Source organism: Mirounga angustirostris, unplaced genomic scaffold, assembly GCF_029215605.1.
Source record: "Mirounga angustirostris isolate CCGP_5_RB_7025 unplaced genomic scaffold, mMirAng1.0.hap1 SCAF_13, whole genome shotgun sequence".
Classification (NCBI taxonomy): domain Eukaryota; kingdom Metazoa; phylum Chordata; class Mammalia; order Carnivora; family Phocidae; genus Mirounga; species Mirounga angustirostris.
The window spans coordinates 53441575-53460496 of record NW_026991721.1 but is presented as its reverse complement, the minus strand read 5'-3'; the positions used below and the strand labels follow the sequence as shown (position 1 = coordinate 53460496).

General features: G+C 56.8%; 1 pseudogene; it reads right to left on the bottom strand.

Annotated features, from left to right (window-relative positions):
• Positions 1-9186: 9186 nt before the first annotated feature.
• Positions 9187-9294, bottom strand: LOC123858156 (U2 spliceosomal RNA; annotated as a pseudogene).
• Positions 9295-18922: the final 9628 nt, after the last annotated feature.

Here is an 18922-nt window from a genome sequence, read left to right as displayed (position 1 = left end):
ATCCAGGAATGTCCCGGGAGTGGCTGAGGTGAGGAAGGGCAACTCTGGCTCCTCCAATTTCTCCCTGACAAATGTGAAATGGGTCAGGGGACCGCAGGGGAGGTAAACAGATCCCTAAAAGTGCCTTGCATGCAATCTGGGACTGAGAAGTGAGTTCATGCTGAGCAAGGGCTCAGCAGGTGCATCCCCAGGGGCAGGCCCAGTTGGCTGATAGCCAAAAGCCAGCTGCCTCCCCAACCCCCAACACACGCAAGTCACAGAGGCTTAGACCCCCTGACTGAGTAGAAGCAGCCAAGGGCCCCCAGCCTCAGACTGCAGAACCTAAACACAGACTCTAAGAGGTCAGATGAGACCCAGGGGAGCGTCTAATTTGACTCCTTCTTTGGCCCAGAGAAGGGGAGGTCACTTTCCCTTTTTTTTTTAAAAAAAGATTTTATTTATTTATTCATGAGAGACAGAGAGAGAGAGAAGCAGAAGGAGAAGTAGGCTCCCGCGGAGCAGGAAGCCCGATGCGGGACTCGATCCCAAGACCCTGGGATCATGACCTGAGCCAAAGGCAGACGCTTAACCATCTGAGCCACCCAGGCGCCCCGGGAGGTCCCTTTCCTAAGGTCACACAGCAAAGCCAGCGCCCCTGCCTCATCAAGCCTCAATTTCCCCAGGGATAAGGTCCAGGGCTTTGGAAGCCCAAATGAGGCAGAAAGAGCTAAGTGTCTGACTGTGAGAAGGAAATTTTAATAGCCCACCATGGACTGAGCACACACGGTATACCAGGCACCATGACAATGCTCAACGAGGCACCTGGGTGTCGAAGTCAGGTAAGCGTCCGACTCTTGATTTCGGCTCAGGTCGTGATCTCAGGGTTGTGGGATGGAGCCCCGTGTCGGGCTCTGCGCCAGGCGTGGAGCCTGCTTAAGATTCTCTCTCCCTCTGCCCCTCCCCCACTTGTGCTCATGCTCTCTCTCTAAGAAAATAATAAACAAACAACAAAATAAACGCTCAACGAGCTTCATCTATTTCATCTGCACCACACTCTGTGAAGCTCTTGTTTCTCCTATTTTGCAGATGAAGAAACAGAGACTCAACAAGGGAATTTTCTAGGGGGATGAAAATCTGTATAAGGACAAAGCAGCTGAGATGTACACTCAAGACTGGTATACTTTACTCTTCAATTGCGCTTCCATTTTTTTAAATATCGTGATAGAAAAGAAAATAAACCAAGGCTTAAGGAGGTTAAGTGTCTTTGTCAAGCTCACATAGCTGGCCAGGGGTAAAGCTGGGCTTTGACTTGGATCTGTCTGAGCAGAGAGCCCCCTGTTACTACCCTCGCCATATTGTTACGTCACGTGGTAGCAGGATAGTGACTCTACCCCTACCTCAAGTCTGCAGCCCTATTCCAATTGGCTGACCCCAGACTCAAGTGAATGATGGGGAGGCCTGGGAGGCTCTGGGGAAAGATCTAGATCTGGACAAAGGCCAGGGGCAGGGTGGCTGCTGCCCCATGTGTCGTCTCAGTACGAATTAAAACAATCTGCTCCTTCCCCCTGGCGGTACAGCCTCGCTCCAGGGTTTGGGAGCTTCAGTATGGACTGTAGCTCCCAGCCCCTCAGGTGGCCCTTTGTGCAATGCACAACCTGAACACTGGTGCACAGCCCTGGCAGGAGTGCCTCAGGAAAGGCAGATTGCATGTCATCCACACTGCGGGCTTTGGGCTGCGGGGAACACCCTTCCTGACCCCCTGTTCTCTCCTACTCGGGCATTTCTGATGTTTTCCCATCTGTCTGGGGCTTGAGGGACCTCTTTTTGGTTCAGGCCCTCACAGGGTTCTAGCTGCAAGGCACACCCAGGCGGCCAGTCAGCCGCTCAGCAAATGCTTCGCAACAGTCCTCTCTGTGGCAAGACCCAGTCTTTGCCTTCTAGAAGTCCCAGGCAGGTGCAAGAAATGCAGGAAGAGATAGATGACAAAAAGCAGGGAGCTGGCATCTTTGTACCTATGTGAAAGGCGTCCCTTCCTCAGAACATAAAGTTGTCTTAATATACAAATCACGGAATGACTGTAATGGAGAGGGTAAACCCTAGAGCGGCATGGGGCCAACCTGCAGAGCTGTACGGCCCTCCTGTGCCCGGTGGCTGCAGGCCCAAATCTGACCCGAGGTCTCTCTGACTCGCTGTGCCCACCCTGCTGCATGGCCCCTACCTCTCTCCCTTTCTGGTGCCTGCTTCTCCCCCACCTGGGCCGGGAGCTCCCCATCCAGGTCTCTTGGCTCTGCTGAATAAGCACAGACTGGATGAGGGATCCCAAAGGCCCCCTCCCGCCTGGACAGTCTGGGTTCTCTGCATGGGAGTGTGTGTAGACCTGGCCCTCGAGCCAGGGCAATGGTCCTTGAAGCTCACGGGAGCATTCCTCGCCAATGTGACGTGACCACAGGGGTCACTGGGAAAGGGCGGGAGAAATGGGTCATGGGAGAGAGCATGAGCATAATGGGAGTCCCTCCCATCTGCACAGTGGTTTACCCCGTGCAGAGCCTATTTCCACACCTTGGTTCACTGAACCTGCAAAAGAATAGGTGAGGCTAGGGAAACTCAGAGAGCTCAAGTAACTTGCCCGAGGTCACACAGCCACGCTGCGACCCAGCTGAGCCAGGAACACCAGTCTGCTTCTTTGTCCCAGGCCTCCTTCGCCAGCCCCGGCCCCTATCTGGCTCACACGGGTGGGCTCGGGGAGGCAGGAGGCTGGGCCCCACCGAGCGCACTGAGGCGTTGGAGCTGGTGATGATGACGGAGCTGCTGTCTGCTGGGAGGAGGTCACGGTCTGCAGATGCCACGGTCTGTTGGCTTTGCGAGCAGGATGAACGGGGAGGCCCACCTGGGGCTACACTGGCCTGGGCCGTGGACTCTTACCTCGGGTAGGTCGGGGAGCTCTCTGCAGAGCCAGGGGACACAGCAGCACCACCCGGAACCTCCTGCTTCCCCCACCTCTTGTTGGAGTGTGGGAGCAAATAGCCCATCATACTTTGCTGGGGCAGGTGGATGGGCGGCGAGCCAGGCAGGGGGTGGGGGAAGTGGACTGGAGGGCCCAGGGGGACGTCAGGCCAACCGCAGCATTCGCCAGCCCCCTGAAAGGCCAGCAGGCAAACTTTGAGTTGGTTCCAACTAGCGAGAGCAGAAGAGCTTAGCATCGGGGCTCTGGACCCCACATGAATGGGTTCAAGTCACAGCCACCTCTGTGTGACCTTGGGCAAGCCAGCTCACCTCCGTGTGTCCCAGCTGATACACAGTATCCTGAGAGCTGATATCAATGTTTACCTCATAAGGTTGTTCTGACAATTAACCACTAACCCTCACAAAGCAGTGAGTCAGGCCCAACGCTGGGATTAAGACCTTGGTCTGCTTTCAACAAAGAAGCAGTGTTTGCACGAGAAAGGTTACCCTAGAATCGCTTCCAACATCCCTTCTCCTTGCTGGGTCTTAGTCTTTCATCTGCAAAGTGAGTGGGTCAGCCTAGTAAGTCTCCATGTCCCTGAGGATTTAGCCATACCATGTCCTGTGCCCTCCTCGAGCCCTGCTAGGGGAAATGCTGGTGTAGGATTATACAGGTGACCCACAGGTCCAGGGCTGAGGACCGATGATCCTTGCCAGAGGGGAGGAAGGAAGGATGGTCTCTTTGAGGACATTAGGAGAGTGGCAGAGGTGGAGGGGGTTCGTGTGGGTGGTTGGGCACCATGTCACCTGCCCAGCTGACTGAGGCTAGGTCCTTCAGACAATGAGAAGAGGATCAGGATTGGGGCCACCCCAAGTGGCTCCCAAGTCTACCTCCCTTCCAAAAACAAAACATGGCAAAGTCTTCCTCTCCGGGGCTGGATTGACAAGGACTATGGTGTGGTTTGGGGCCAAACGAACATAGGTTCCCAACTCACCTCTTCTACCTGTGTGATGCTGAGTAAGACATTCAACATTTCTGTGCCCCTATTTCCCCTTCTGTAAAATGGGGATTATAGCCCTCCCCTCACAGGGAGATGACACCTGCAAGAGTCCCTAACCAGAGTTGGTCCTCAGAAGACCATGTTCCTTTCCCTCCTCTAGGTGACCTTGAAGTCACCTGAAATGAGCGAGTTCCTGGTGTGGGCGAGGGACCCACACGGACCAGTCTTAGTCCCTGCTTTCCATGAACTCAAGGGTCCCTGGTGAAGCGGATGCTATGGCCAGAATGTTGGGGGTGAGTGAAAGCTTCATGCCAGAGGCGGGGGTGATCGGATGTGTAGTCATCATTGCTGAAGTTGGGCGATAAGTACGTGGGATTCCATGATACTGTTCTATATAACTTTGTACAGGTTTGAATTTTCCACAATTAAAGTTTGTAAAGTTTTTTTTTTTTTTAAAGGTTTTATTTATTTATTTGACAGAGAGAATGAGAGAGAGAGCACATGAGAGGAGGGAGGGTCAGAGGGAGAAGCAGACTCCCTGCCGAGCAGGGAGCCCGATGCGGGACTCGATCCCGGGACTCCAGGATCATGACCTGAGCCGAAGGCAGTCGCTTAACCAACTGAGCCACCCAGGCACCCTAAAGTTTGTAAAGTTTTTCATGGATCAGCTAACACGGGTCAAGCACCGGCAGCTCTACGTAACAGTCTTCACGGAAGACCAGACAATCCCCAGTTCAAGGCTATTACCCTGGAACCCAGGGGTTGTTAGTCTTCCTGCGGGAGCCAAATCCGCCTTGCTGCCCGTGTTGGTAAACAGATTTATGGGGACCCAGCCCATGCAATCACTTATTGCCTGCAGTTACTCTTGCCTCCCAGAGACCACGTGGACTGCACACCCTAACACGGGTACCATCTGCCCTTTAGAGAGAACGTTTGCCGACCTCTGGGCTGGTGTCCCGCTCACCTGCTCATCCTCCATTGTACATCCACAGCTTCGCTTTCAGGATCCAGCTGTCCTGTCCGGCTCTGGCCTCGGGGGGATCCTGGGTGATGGCTGGGACCTGGCTCTCACTTCCTGTTGCCATCCCCACTTTCTTCAGCCCCCAGTCCCTCGGCCTCACCTCAGCCCGTGTCACCACCCAGAACGACCACCTTTGAGGTCACCGGTCCACACCCCAAGTCTGCGGCAGATGCCCTCCCTCGCTTTGTCTGTGCTGCTATCCACTCTGAATCCTCCGGGCGCCGCCTCCTCTTTGCTTCCTCCTTACCCACAGTCCACCATTCCAGTAGCACTCCTGCTAATACCCCAAACCCGCTGCCTTTTTCCTTTGCACCAAACCTCAAAAGCATCTGACAGCGGAGGAACCCAACGAACCGCTTTTCAATGCCTAGACCCAAACAACCAGTGCTGTCGAAGGAAGAAAGCCACGCAGTAGGGCAAATTGTTTTCACTGCAGCTTCGTACCACACCCAGACAGACAGGCCACACTGACCCAAAGTCCAGAGACGCTGACCCAGCTAACTCATGTCTACTCTGTCCCCAACAGCCCCTTCAAGCCTCCTCTTGTCCCAGGCAATGGAGTTTAACAGGCTGAGATGGGGCGGGAAGGGCACTGCAAGTGAAGGAAGCAACAAGAGCAAGGACGGGGGGTGGGGGGGCGGGGGCTGCGGTCAGAGGGCAGCGGGAGTGAGGCTGGAGAGGGAGGCCAGGCCGAGGGGACAGCTGTAGCCTACAAGTTTATAAGAGTGCTGTGGGCACTGGTCAGCCACAGAAGGTTCTGGAGTGGGCAGTGGCCAGATGGCGGGTGGGGAATTGGGCAAGAGGCACGGGGAAGGGGTGCTCATCCACCTCATGCTCTGTGTCCATCTGACAGGTTGGAACTTCCCTCCGAGGAGAGAGTGCTTTTGGAGGCACCCCCCGTGCAGAACCCCTGCCCATTCCCGGGGAGGCCCAACCTGTCCACAGCACACGGCTTCCATGTCCCTCAGCCAGGCAGCTCCAGAAGCAGTGCCCCCTGAGGGTACTTGAGGACAGATCTCCAACCAAAGTGTGTTGTAAGACAGGAATAATTTCTCCCCACATCCAGCTTCACTACGAGGTGGAGGGAAACTGACATTTCCGGAGCACCTACTGTGTGCAGGGCCCCCTCTCACCCACCGCCCCACAGCTGTTGGAGGTAAGCATGAGCCTGCCCACATGACGATTAGGAAACTGAGGCTCTGCAGGCTGGGGGAACCTACATCAGATCCCACAGTCAATGACGGTGCCTGACCTGGAGGCCACGTGTCAGACTCCCTGCCCCAGTGCTCATTCCCCACCCAGCCGCCCACTGGGACTCACCGACCATGACCAGTCAACACCTCGAGGCAGGAATTCGCATTTATCACCTTGCCTACCATCCGTGCAGGGAGCTCACCTTCACGGAGAAGCCCACTTCCCACGGTGGGCTGGCTCCATCTGGGAGAAAGTCATCTTTGGTGGTTCATCCAGAGAGAGCGGGCGGGGGTGGCCTTCCATCCTCCCACCTTCACCTCTCAGTCTGCCCTTCTCCAGGTGGCCATCCCCACCATCCCAGCCAGATGCCCCAGGGTGCACTTGAGGACCGAGCCAGCTTTGTCTCCTCTGGACAAGCTCTAGTTTGTCCGCAGAGCCCAGAGGGGGCAATTCTCCAAAGCACAGCATCCTCTCCATGGGCCTGGCCCCTGGGCTTCCCCTGGATGCAGCCAGAGATGATCCGGGCATCCTCTGTAGCCTAGAACTGTTGGCTCACAGCCACTAACCCCTCTGCTCCTACCCTGGGTGGCCTGCAGGTGGGCCGAAGCAGAGGCGGCAAATATTTGCTGACCGAGGGAATGCATTGTCACCGAAGACCCCTCAGCAGGTGTCTGCGCGCACGGGAGGTGAAACAGGGGGCAGTGGCTGGGGAAGGAATTGAAGGAATTGCCCGAAGCTTCACACCTGTGGGGAGGCTCAGACAGTGGGTGACCCAACCCCAACCCTGGTCAAGTTCAAAGGCTGAGGGAGAAGGCTGGGGCCAGATGGGACCCTTCAACAACTGCGTCCAGGTGAAGATGTCTTCAAAGGCTGGGATGATAGCTTTGCAGCTGCATCTGAGAAAAGGCTGGGCGTAAGATGGCTCCAGAACAGGGCCAGAGAAGAGCAGCTCCTGGGGAAGCTCCTGTATCCAGAGGGACCCCAGGGGGGCGGAGTGTATGGAGGGCGGGGGGGGGGCAGAGAAAAGGGTCCCATGCGAAGCCTCAGAACTTGGGATCTGGGAGGTGGCCTTGGGCAAGCCCCTTGCCTTCCGAGAGCCTCAGTTTCTGCCTGCTGGCCCTTTGGTTGGCAGAAGTGTCCAGCAAGACAATGTGTGTGAACCCCATTGGTGGTGGTGGGAGGGGTCCCCTGCTTTTCCTTCTTACGGTTGGTGGTGGTGGTCGGTCACCTCAGGGCACCCATGTGCCATCCCAGCAGGGCTCCAGGTGGGGGCTAGAGGTGTGCTCTGCTCAGATAAGGGGCCCCCCGGCTCCCTAACAGGATGGCAGGGGCACGGCCGAGTGATTACTGGCGCCATCCTAACGGTCAGGGGAGCCAGGAAATTACTAATCCGGGCTGCTCCTTCCTGCCGCCAGAGACCCCAGATGGGCCAGTGCAGGGGGTACCGGGAAAGGCAAGTTCCCTGGCGCCTGCCTGCTCGGGGACTCCATGTGGACGTTCACTGGGAGAGCCTGGGCGCGCGACTGGTCTCTGCTAACGGTGCTCCCAGCCTTCCCCTAGGATGGGCCTCTGGGGTGAGGGTGAGTCACCGGAGCATTGAAGGGGGCTTGGCTGGGTTGGCCTGAACTAGAAAGACCCCTGTCGCTGTGACCCAGGAAGTCTCTGGCCCTTTCTGGACGCTAGGATTCCTATTGTACAACACAAGGCTTTCTTCTGACTCTGCTTCTCCAAGATGTGTGATCCTGACCGAGGCTAGGGGTTAATGTTCGGAGAGCTCTGTGGCTGAAACAGGCCTAGGAGAGAGCTGGGGCCGCTCGCGCAGGCCTCCGCAGCTCACTCCAGCCTTACCCCACCTGGGGCCTCCTCCTGCATGTGCCTCGGCTGGACTGTGACACATCATCCCGCAGGCCCCCTGCCTCCCTGCGTCTGTCTCACTCCTGCCGGAGGCTGCAGGCAACACCCCCCCAAACAGGACTCCTCAAGGGGAGGTCTCTTGCCGGTGCCTGGAGAGAAGAGGCCCCCGGGAGGTGTTCACTGAAGGGACAGAAGCAGGCAGAGAGAACAGCATGCAAAATGCTCACAGCCTGAAGAGACCTGGCCCGTTTGGGCCCCAGGGTGTCCCTGGGGTAGCTCAAGGACCGCGATGGGGTGGGGACAGAAGTGGCAGGAGAGGGCATTGGGGGCAGATTGAGAGGGCCTTGAACGCCGGGTTGAAGCCTGGTGACCAGAGGCCACCGTACAGGACACATTTGCTCCTTCAGACCCATTTGCTCCAGCGGGGAGCTCTCTGTCCTCAGTGCAGAGGGCACAGCACAAGCCAAGAGAGGAGGCAGAGAGGCTGGGGACAGCGGGTCTGGAGAGTATGGCTAGAAGAGGAGGGAGGGATTCCAGAGTCTTTCCAGAAGTGTCAGATGGCCCAGAGAGTGGGGGCCCAACCCTCTGGATGGGGGCTTTGTTGGGCCCCATGGTCTCCCACCACAGGGCAGAGGCAGGGAGGGGGTCGGTGTTCAGTAGCCTCAGCCCATGGGGCCCAGGGCAGCCTTGGGGGTGGGCGCCACAGTCTGCAAGAGTCCACTTGGGAGGGGCCTGGAGCAGTCGCCACACACCCCAAGACGAGCTTAGCCAGTGTGCCCTGTGAGGCGCCCCCTCTCTGCTGTCAGCCCTCCGTCACCCCAGCCCTGGGCTGAATGTGTCTGCGTCGGCCCCATCTGTCTGGTCCAACACCCAGAAGCCTCCTGCCAACCAGCCCTCCTCCCCTGAGCTCCCCCAGAACTCATCTCCACGCTTAAGACTCGGACCGACCCCCTCTGCTCCTGGCAGCACCCCCCGCCAGGCTCCCCCACTCTGGAGTCCCACAGTCCCTGGGCTTCCCAGCTCTGATCAGGCTGAGTCTGCACCCATTGCCCAGTGCGCCCGGGGTCAGCCTGAGGTCGGGGACTCCTGAGCATGACCCCCCTCTCTCTCTCCCCTTCCCTGCACTGGGCCTGGAGCTGCTGGCTGGCCGGGTGGGGACAACAGAGCTCACGACAGTATCAGTAGGTGAGGTCATGAGGGTGAGCCACGCAAAGGAGACATCGATGTGTCCAGCTCCCAGCACCTTAGAATTCCCAGGAACAGATACTACACTTGATCTTAGCCGAAAGGCCGAGAAGCGATTAGAATTCCCAGGAAGCATAAGACCGGCTCTGGGCCAGTGACGGCAGCTCATCTCGGTGTCAGAGACCGCACCGGGGACCCCGGCAGGACCCCCAGCAGATGGCTCCTCAGGGGCTGAGGCTGGAAGCCTGTGCTGGGACTGACCCTTCCTTCCCTGCCTCAGCTGGCCCCACTCTGCTGACTTCCCCGGGGCCAAAGAGGGTAGAGAGGGGGGCATGAGGGAGGACACAGGGATGCGGAGAGAGACCACTTGCAGGGCTCCCGTGGTGGGGCTTTCACGGGTGGGATCTAGTGAGGTCCTCACGACAGCTGTCAAGGGAGGCAAGACAGGTGAAGTGATTTGCCCAAGGTCACCCTGCAGGAAGCAGCAGAGCTGGGATTTGAACCCTGTGGTTCAAGCTGTGGACTTGACCCCAAACCCACACTCTTTCCTTCTTTCTGGACTACTTCCCCCAAAGGGAAAGTGAGAGGCAAGATCACCAGATAACTGGGGCCACTCACTCTGCAGCCTTGAGGGCAACCCAAGCAAACAGTCTCAGTCGGGGGAGGGGAGGGGAAGGGAGGGGGAAGGGGAGGGGGAGGCGGAGTTAGCAGGAGAGCGTGGGGGCCCACCTGGCCGCCTGGCACTCTGACGTGGGTCCAGGGAACCCAGACCCATCCCACCCCCACGGGGCTGATGGTGTCTGCCTCCGCCCCGGGTCCTGTGGAGTTGAGGTGAGCTCAGGAGGAAGAGTGGGCGGTGGAGGTGCCCGAAGGGAAGCCCTGTGGGGTGCCAGCAAACACCGCATCAGGGGCGTAGGTCCCAAACCCGCTGCTTGACTGTGCAGGGTGTGTGCTCCGCACCCCCTCGAGGAGAAAGGAGGCTACTCCCCGCCTGCTCTGGGGTTTCCTCAGCGCCACCCCACCCTGAGGACCTTACATAGCCTGTGCCCAGCCCTGCCCCTCCTGGCCCTGCCTCCTCGGTCCCAGAAGCCCCCACCCCCAAACCCCCATTGTTCTCAACCCTTCCCCTGGGATCATGCCTGGAGCTCTGGAGACAACGAACATTCCTAGGATTCCGCAGCCCGCACCCCTGCCCTCAGCCTCCTTGAAAGAGGCCCCGGGGGTTAGGGTCTGTCTTGATAGAGGTGCCAAGCCACAAGTCCCGCCCAGTCCCCTCGCAGCTCTACCACCTTGGTCCCCATGAAGTTCTTCCAAGGGCACCGATGAAGGGCCCTGTGGTGGGGGGTGCAGCGAGGAAGGGCTGGCGGGGACAGTGTGCTCGACCCGGGGCCTGAGGCCAGGCTCTTCCTCGGATATGCTGGGCAGCCTAGGGACCTCGGTCTAGCGCCCACCACGGACCTAGCGTAGCATACACCCCACTCCCCCATACGCAGTCTTGGCTCAAGAGAGGCATTATGTGCCTGACGATTCGGCTCCCCCTCTGACCTCCCACTCCGTAAGCTGCCCTGAGGTGGCTCCCAGTCTGACACCCTCTGAAACACAGTGAGCTGAGCTTGTGGGAGGCCAGGGGCCACCCAGAGGAGTGGGTGTAACTCTGCCGGGGAAGGGGCTGATCAAGGAAGGCTGCTCAGAGGACGTGGTGCTAAATTGGATTTTGAATGATGAGCGCAATTCTTCAGATAGACACGGGGTGCCAGTGGGAGAGTACTTGCAAAACCCCAAAGGCTGACACCACCACAAGAGCTGAGGAGCGCAGGGTGGGAGGGCTGGGAGAAAGGGAAGCCTGGAGGGGCGGCAGGTCTGGATCCAAAAGGGGCCCATGGGCCAGGTCGGGCACTGGGGAGCTTCTGGATGGATGCAATTGGTTGGAGGGACAAGGACCCTCCTGGCTGCTGGTGGGAGATGGACAGGAAGGGGCAGGACTGGAGGCCCAGGGAAGGGCAGGGGTGCGCCTGCACCCCACTGTGGAGGGAATAAGGGGGCAAATTCATGGGAGCTTCTCAAGCTCTGGCCTGAGCCTCTTCCATACTTGCCTTCCATACTTCCATACCTCCATCCCCCTTCTCTCCTCTCCTGGGGAGGCATTTCTCCTCCTGGGCAACTCCTCACCCACCCTCACCTGGACCTGCAAAGCTCAGGGTCCGCATCCAGGCTGGGGAGCTGAGGCTCACTGAGTCCTTACCCGCGGTTCCCAGAATCCCTCACGGCCTCCAGGGGCTGAGCAGAGCAGGGTTGGCTCCTGGTGGGCTACATGTGGAGAACCAGGGGCTAAGGGAGGACAGAACCCAGGCCAGCCCAGGGACGTACTCACAACCCCCTCCTACCCCTGCCCTTCTCCTCAGAGTTCCCTGAGGCCAGAGGATCTAGGCACTTCTCACCCCCAGTGCCCGAGCGAGCTGCGTCCCCACCTTCCCCTCTGACGTCCTCCTACTCCCACCAAACCCCAACTCAGATGTTACCCTCTCGCTGAGTCCCTGCTGACTGCCGCCTCAGGGTGCCCCCAAACCATTCCTTAGCTGTCTACCGTGGGCATCCCCCTCCACATTAGGTCTGCAGCCACTTGACGGCAGGGCCAGAGCCTGCTCCATCTCCATGTCACCCAGTCCCGGCTCAGGGACCTCAGCGGGGTGTGGTGCTGGCAGGCTGGCGGGCTGGTGGAAGGATGGTGGGTGAACGGAGTGACCGAAGGAACACTCCAACCTCCAAAAGGCCTCCAGGTAATTCCTGGCACCCATGCGCTGGCCTCCCAGGCAAGACAGCAGTGGGCCTTGCCCTCCCGTCACCAGCCCAGATCTGTGGGGTCCCCAGGGTGGTGAAAAGAGTCTGGGCCCCCTTCCCCTTCCTGCTTCGTCCCTGTGCACCTCTGAGAGTCTCCAGGGCAGAGAACCCCCTCAGGAGAAGCATCTCTCAGCAGCGTCAGGGAAGGGACAGGGGCAGCCCATTTGCCAGCCTGCTGGTCCACACGTGCCCCCCACTCGCCTCGCAGAGGAGGGAGCGGCTGGCTCTGGCCTTCACCCCCTGCCCCCCATCCCATGGCCTGTTTCCCAGAGCTGTCTGCTCCCCATGAGTAAAACCCACTCATTTCCTTCTGAAAATACAAACCACTTCCTGGCTTCGCAGAGAACTGCCCGGGTGAAATGGGCCATGGTCTCAGAGTAGTCTGTGTACCACCCCCACAGCCCAGCTGGTCAGGGATGTATCCCCCTTCTCTCCTCTCCCCTGCCCACTCCCCCATCCTCTACCCCCCACGCGTATACTTGCTGTCAGACGCACACACTCAGCCCATCCACAGGCCTGATCCCAGGACTCCTGTCTGGGGAGCCCTGTACAGAGGACTGGGGGCAAGTGCAGAATGTTCTTTTGTTCAATAGACTTCCATCAAGCATCTTTTCCATGCCGGGGCCTGGGCTGGGGGCTGGGGGGATGGATAAGCATGCCCTGGCCCTGTCCTAAGACTTTGCCAGTCTGGATGGGGACACTGAGGTAGGGAGGAAAGCCGGACCCTGTAATCCCAGTGGCTTGGCCACTCGTGAGGCTGTGTGGCCCTGGACAAAGCTGTGGATGCCCTCCCTGAGTGCAGATAGTGCAGGGCTGTGGGGGACAGCAGAGGCGACAAGCCCTCCCAGTAGGGCTTGTACACTGTAAAACCCTATGAGGCCTTCGTCAGCAGGCTCAGGGGCCACAAATACCCGGTGCTAGCTGAACAACCCGCTCTGGGAAGTGCTGAAGAGCTTCGCGAGGGGATGAGATTGCCCAGAGCCCCCAGGGCTGGGAACCTAGAGGTCTGCCCCCCAACGACCTCCATGGGGTCCTCCAGCCCAGGCCTCCCATGGTGCAGGAGGGGACACTGAGGTCCACAGAGGAGCAGGATCTTGCCTCGGGTCCCATACTGAGTCAGTGTGGCTCGGAGTGGCTGGGACAGGAAGGGGCAGGGACCCCAGTTCCCCACAACCCTAGATGAAGGGCAAGAGGAAAGTGGAAAAGGAGCGAGAAGACACGCAGAGGATTCGGTCCAGGTGGGGGCAGCGGTGTGAAGTCTGGGGCTCTGAGGAAGGGTTACGGGGAGCAGTGAGTAGAGGCACGAAGCACACTCACTCTCAGGCCCCAGACCACGTGCTGGCTGCTGACACACAGCTGGCAGCCCCTGGGCATCCCACAGGCCCTGCAGACGCACCCCTGCAGGTCTGGAAGCGCGCCCCAGCCCCAACCCCGGTCTCCCCCCGTGTTCTCTCGCCCACGCTACGGGAGCCTAGACAGAGTGTGGGCATTCCCCAGGGCCCCGCCCGCCCGCCCTCCCCTCCGTGAGCCTGTCCACACGGTCCGGAGACCCCACCTCATGCCAGCCTCTTCACAGTGAACACGTGGCCCCCCCAGACTCTCACACGCTGCTGGGCGTGCCAATAGCTCTGTGGAAAACTGTGTTGTCTTTAGAGCCGGACGTATCCCCGCTTAGGGACGTACCCAGTGGCGGGCTGGTAAATGCTGACCCACCAGCTCTTGGGGGAAATAAAAGCGCCCCGATTTGTGGCACCTGCCAATGCCTGTGGTATAAATAATCCCACTCCGGCCCATTGCAGACTATCAGTGTGACGGCCCTGGGCGCAGGGCTGGGAGGAGGTGCCCGTAAAGGAGTCCTGGAAGCCCGCGTGGGCTGTGTCCAGCGCATCACGGGATATAGCCCGTGCAAATGGACTAGAATATTCACAGCAGCACGATTCCTAGTAGCCACCAGCGGGCGAGCTGAAGGCCCACCGACAGTAAGAAGGGCTCAGGAGCTGCGCTCTGGTCACACAGCGGAATGGCATGCAGCAACCGGAGTGAACAAGTGACACTCCGTGACAAACAGCCCCCAGATGGCCCTCACGGACATCATGCTCCACCAAAGCAGCCAGACACACGCGGGCACATCCTGAAGGAAGCTCCAGAGCAGGCAGAATGAGTCCGCAGTGACCAAAGACAGCATAGTGGTCACTTCGGAAGGAGGTCCTGATGGCCACAGCTCGGGGCACTGGTCTGTTTCTGGACCTACCTCCTCGGTGGCTCCTCGGGTGTGTTCACTCCTGAAAATTTATCGAGCTGTTATGATTTGTGCACTTTCCTGCGTGCATGTTATGCTTCATTAACCCTCTGGCTGTCCCCTCCTCCCCTCCCACAGCCTCCACCCATCATTCAGGCCACCTTACCAGGCCCTCATTACCTCCCCCCTGCAACACTGCCAGGCCTTCTCATGGGTCTACCTCCCCATTCCTTCCACCCTTGCTCCAGATTAGGGTTGCCAAGTACACGAACACCAAAAAAAATGACTTATTGTTTATCTGAAAGTCACATTGAACTGGGTGTCCTGTATTTTTTCTGAAACTCTACCCCAGCCCTTCTCCAACCCTACCTCCTGAGTGGCCTTTCTCAAAGGCAGATCTGGCCACAACCTGCCCCCACCCCCAGCTCCTCTAGCTGCCCCCTGGCCACAGGACCCACCCAAACTCCTTAGTATGGTCTGTAAGGCTGTCTCAATTTCTAGCCCCTCTCTAGTTTCTTCCAACCCCCACACGCCCCCCAAAACTCCCACACTCCAGCTACACCAAATTTCTTAACATTTGCTTATTCAAAAGATATTCGCTGAGCACTTACTATGTGCCAGGCTCTCTTACTCAACTACACTGTACTCCCTAAGGGACTGTTATTTTGCAGGTGGGACTCCCTTGGTCTTAGGAGCCTTCCCATAGCTGAGTTGCTGGATTAACTCCTCTTTAAAATTCAGTTCTTGAGGCGCCTGGGTGGCTCAGTTGGTTAGGTCTCAGCCTTCGGCTCGGATCACGATCCCAGGGTCCTGGGATCGAGCCCCACATCGGGCTTCCTGCTCATCGGGGAGCCTGCTTCTTCTTCATCCTCTGCCTGCTGCTCCCCCTGCTTCTCTCTCTGTCAAATAATTAAATAAAATCTTTAAAAAATAAAATAAATTCAGTTCTCCTCCTAGGGAACTCCCCCACCCTCCTGACCCCAGGCTATGCGAGGGGACCCTCCTCAAGGCTTCCACAGCCCCTGAGCTTCCCTGTGTCCCAGTACCGAGCACACCAGTTTGTCATTGTCATTGCCTGTGTTCACACCTGTCTCCCCAACAGACTGTGACCTCATCCTGGATAAAGGCCAGGTCTCACTCATCTCGGGGTCCCCAGCCCCAGCTTGGGGCCTAGAATGGAGCTGCCTTCAGGAAAGGTATGTGGAGTAAAGGAAGGGACGCAGTGATAAATGAGGGAAGAGAGAGTCCTAGAGTTTTCAAGGTGGTTATGATTTCACAGTTTCTTTCCAGTTGCTCCCATAAGGACCCAGATACTGTCAGGCCATGTTTTGGAAAGCGCCGTCTGTATCTGTGGGAGGGCGCGGGCCTGCGCTGGGAATGGGACACAGCAGGCTGCGTGGCCAGAGTCGGTGGGGAGGGGGCGGTTCACGCTTGTGCTCTGCCTCAGCGGGTCCCTGTGCCCTCGCCTCCCCAAGCGTCAGTCCCCAGTCTTCGAACAGAGACTAGAAGGTGAGGGTCGCTGCCATGCAGCCGTTTCAGCCCTGGCTCTGTCTTCTCCACCCCGCCCTTGGGCGTCACGCTTCAGCGCCTGCAGCTCTGGGAGGTGAGACTGACAGCCGCAGAGGTGGGGCCCCCGGTCCGTTAATGAGCTCCGTGTTTACCCAGGCTGGGCCCGGGGCCCATAAAATGCCTCAAGCGGAACTGAGCTCCGCTTGGAGCAATCGGGCATTGTCCGTTCCGGCTCTTCAACCTTGGAATGGGCCACCCGGGTGGGCATCTCATTCCCTAGACATCTTGGAAAACTCCAGAGGGAGGCTTGGCACTCCCTTGGAGCAGAGGAGTGGACAAGGATGGGGTTGGCAGGCTTCGGGCCCTGAGAAGTGCATTTGTCCTCCCCCCGCCCAGTCCATGCAAGACTGCCCTGGGGGCTGCAACATGGTGTGAGGGGAGGACTTGGGCTCGTGTACATGCCGCCCCCTTGGCGGACCCCTGCCCTGGTGCCCAGGGAGCATGGCTCTCTGGCACACCACCTCTGCCTGCACTGTTGCTGAGCTCCTGAGCATAGGGACCTGGGTCTCAGCCCTCTGTCCCTGGTGTGGCCCTTTCCTAAGTTCTTCCTCTGTGCCCTGCCCGGTGCCAAGCTCTTGGGGCCAGGGAAGTCTTGCTTTTGGAGAGTTCACGAAACTCCCGGTAAAAACAAGTGGGTACCCCGTGCACCAGAGGATAAGGCAGGAATCCATCCAGCCATCCACCCAGCTCTTGACAATAGTCCTATCAGCTTCTGGGACGGGCTCTGGAGTCACATGGTTCTGAATTCAGAGCTGTCCCCCACTGCATGACCTTTGGCTTTCCTCTCCATCTCTCTCAGCCTCATTGTGAAAAACCCTACCTCACAGGGTAGTTATGAGATTCCCCGAGACAACACATGTCAACGGTTAGAACAGTGCCTGGCACTGAAGCAGACTCACCCAGAAGGGAATCAAGTCTGCATTTCAAAGCCCTTTGCTTGCATTTGTCTCTTTTCTGGAAGATACTCTCAAAATGTGCTCACATGGCCATCTGTCTTTGGGAAGTTCTGTAAAATGGAAGATATTTTAGCCATAAAGTGTTGATAACACCATTTCTTTTCACCCTTAATCCCCCTCCATCTTTCTTTCCGGTTGAGGAGTGTTGTGGGGCTAAGGCCTTTTGGAAATCTAGCTAATGGGAGGTTGAGGACACATTTACAATAATTTGGGATTAGTGGTTTGTATTTATATGCTTCACAGTCATTTATGGGTATAGTTAGTGCCCACTATCCTGCTGTAGGGACAGCTTCCAAGATCCCTGCTGCCCACTGTGCAGACTCATCCAGGGCCAGAACTGTGACCAGCCCTGGAGGTACTTGGATAGTGGAAGAAAAACAAGGTTTGGAATGTATGGAGCTTTAAGTTCGTCTGGGGAATATTCTTTCAAGCATCAGATGTGCCGAATTGCAGGCAAATAATTTAGGCTTCATCAAAACAGAAACTCGCCTGTCTGTCATGTCACTGATGACCAAGCCAATGGAATTAGAAATTATAAATATGTCCTTTTTTCCTTGATGGGAATCGTGTGAAAAAGAACTTACCAGAAGTTTTGTATTTGTGGGGCGTAGTCTGTAGCAGGACAACAAAGAGCAAGTATCTGTGTTTGTAAAGTGGCATATCTTTTGCATCCCAACTACCACTAACAATGAGTATTCAATAAACTAATAACCATACGAGAGGAAAGACTCAATTGTCTTTCTAGTCTTTCTAGAGAAAATATTGTGAAAGTTATTGTACTATGAGGATGCAAGTAAAGAGTATGTAGTCCAAAGCTATAAGAAAAAAAGGTGTTACAGAGGTACGTACGGCACTTAGGAAAAATATTATTTTTCCTGGATTTGGTGATGTTTGTGGTATTTGTCCACTCTGAAAAATCTGTAATTGATTGTGAATTCTTTTCTCATTCAAAATAAATATTCACTTTGGGGCTTGATTTTGTGTTGTTCTTCTTAAAGAAGAACAATAAGTTTCAGGCTCCCCAAATCTGGATCTGACCCTGCCTAGCATACAGTAAGTACTCAGTAAGTGCTGGAAATTTCTGACTTGGTCCTCTAACCCTGGCCAGGACTCCAGTCAAAGTCTTCCTCCTCCTCCCACCATGGAACCCAACATCCCCTACCCATGTTGCAATTATAAACATATACATGGAGGCAGGTATAGGGGCAGATGCGAGGTCAATGCTGGCTCAGCCAGCCAATGTCCCTGTCACACATCTGTCTCTTCCACCAGAGTGGAGGCTCCCAGGCAAGGATGACCTGACTCGTCTGGTTCCCCAGTGCCCAGTACAAGCCTGGCGTGGAGGAGGTCCCACAGAAAGAATCAGTCTTGGGTTTAGTGTCAGCCAGACCTGGGGTCCCCTAGCTTCCTTCACTTTTCCTCAAATGGACAAAGAAGAGTATAGCTTGGTGGTCTTTTTTTTTTTTTTTAAGATTTTATTTATTTATTTTTCAGAGAGAGAGAGCACAAGCAGAGGGAGAAGCAGACTTCCCGCTGAGCAAGAAGCCCGATGTGGGACTCGATCCCAGGACCCTGGGATCATGACCTGAGCTGAAGGCAGCTACTTAACCGCCTGAGCCACCCAGGCGTCCCTAGCTTGGTGGTCTTAAACTGAGCCAGAGGGTCCTCAGAGGGGCGCTAGGAGCAGCCAAGAGGGTTGAGGGAAGGCTGAGTGGTTGGGGTTCCCAGCCCCTTCATCTCCCTTCAAGCAGAGCATACTCACTGGGGTTCTGCATGAGAGTTCATCTGGAAACATGAGAAAATGAGACACAACGCTAAAAACTAGACGGAAAGCCCCTAGCATCTCTCCGGCCTCCTGCGGGCTCTCAGAAGGCCAGAGCTGTGTTCCAGACTCGTGCTGACAAGTAGAGAGAATCTCCCACCTGGCATTTTGTGAGTTGACCTCACTCCCTTTATCCTGGTACTTTTTTCTCTCCTTATTGTCCCTTCTTCCTTTAAAAACTGGTTGTTTTCTACATGTCTGTAGGCCATCTCCCTTTTGCAATGAGGTGGGCCAAAAATAAATGAATCTGAAAGTTTAATAAAAGTCTGTGGAATGAAGAGTCCTGAAAACATGTCCTCTTCTCCAGCCCAGCCCTCCTCA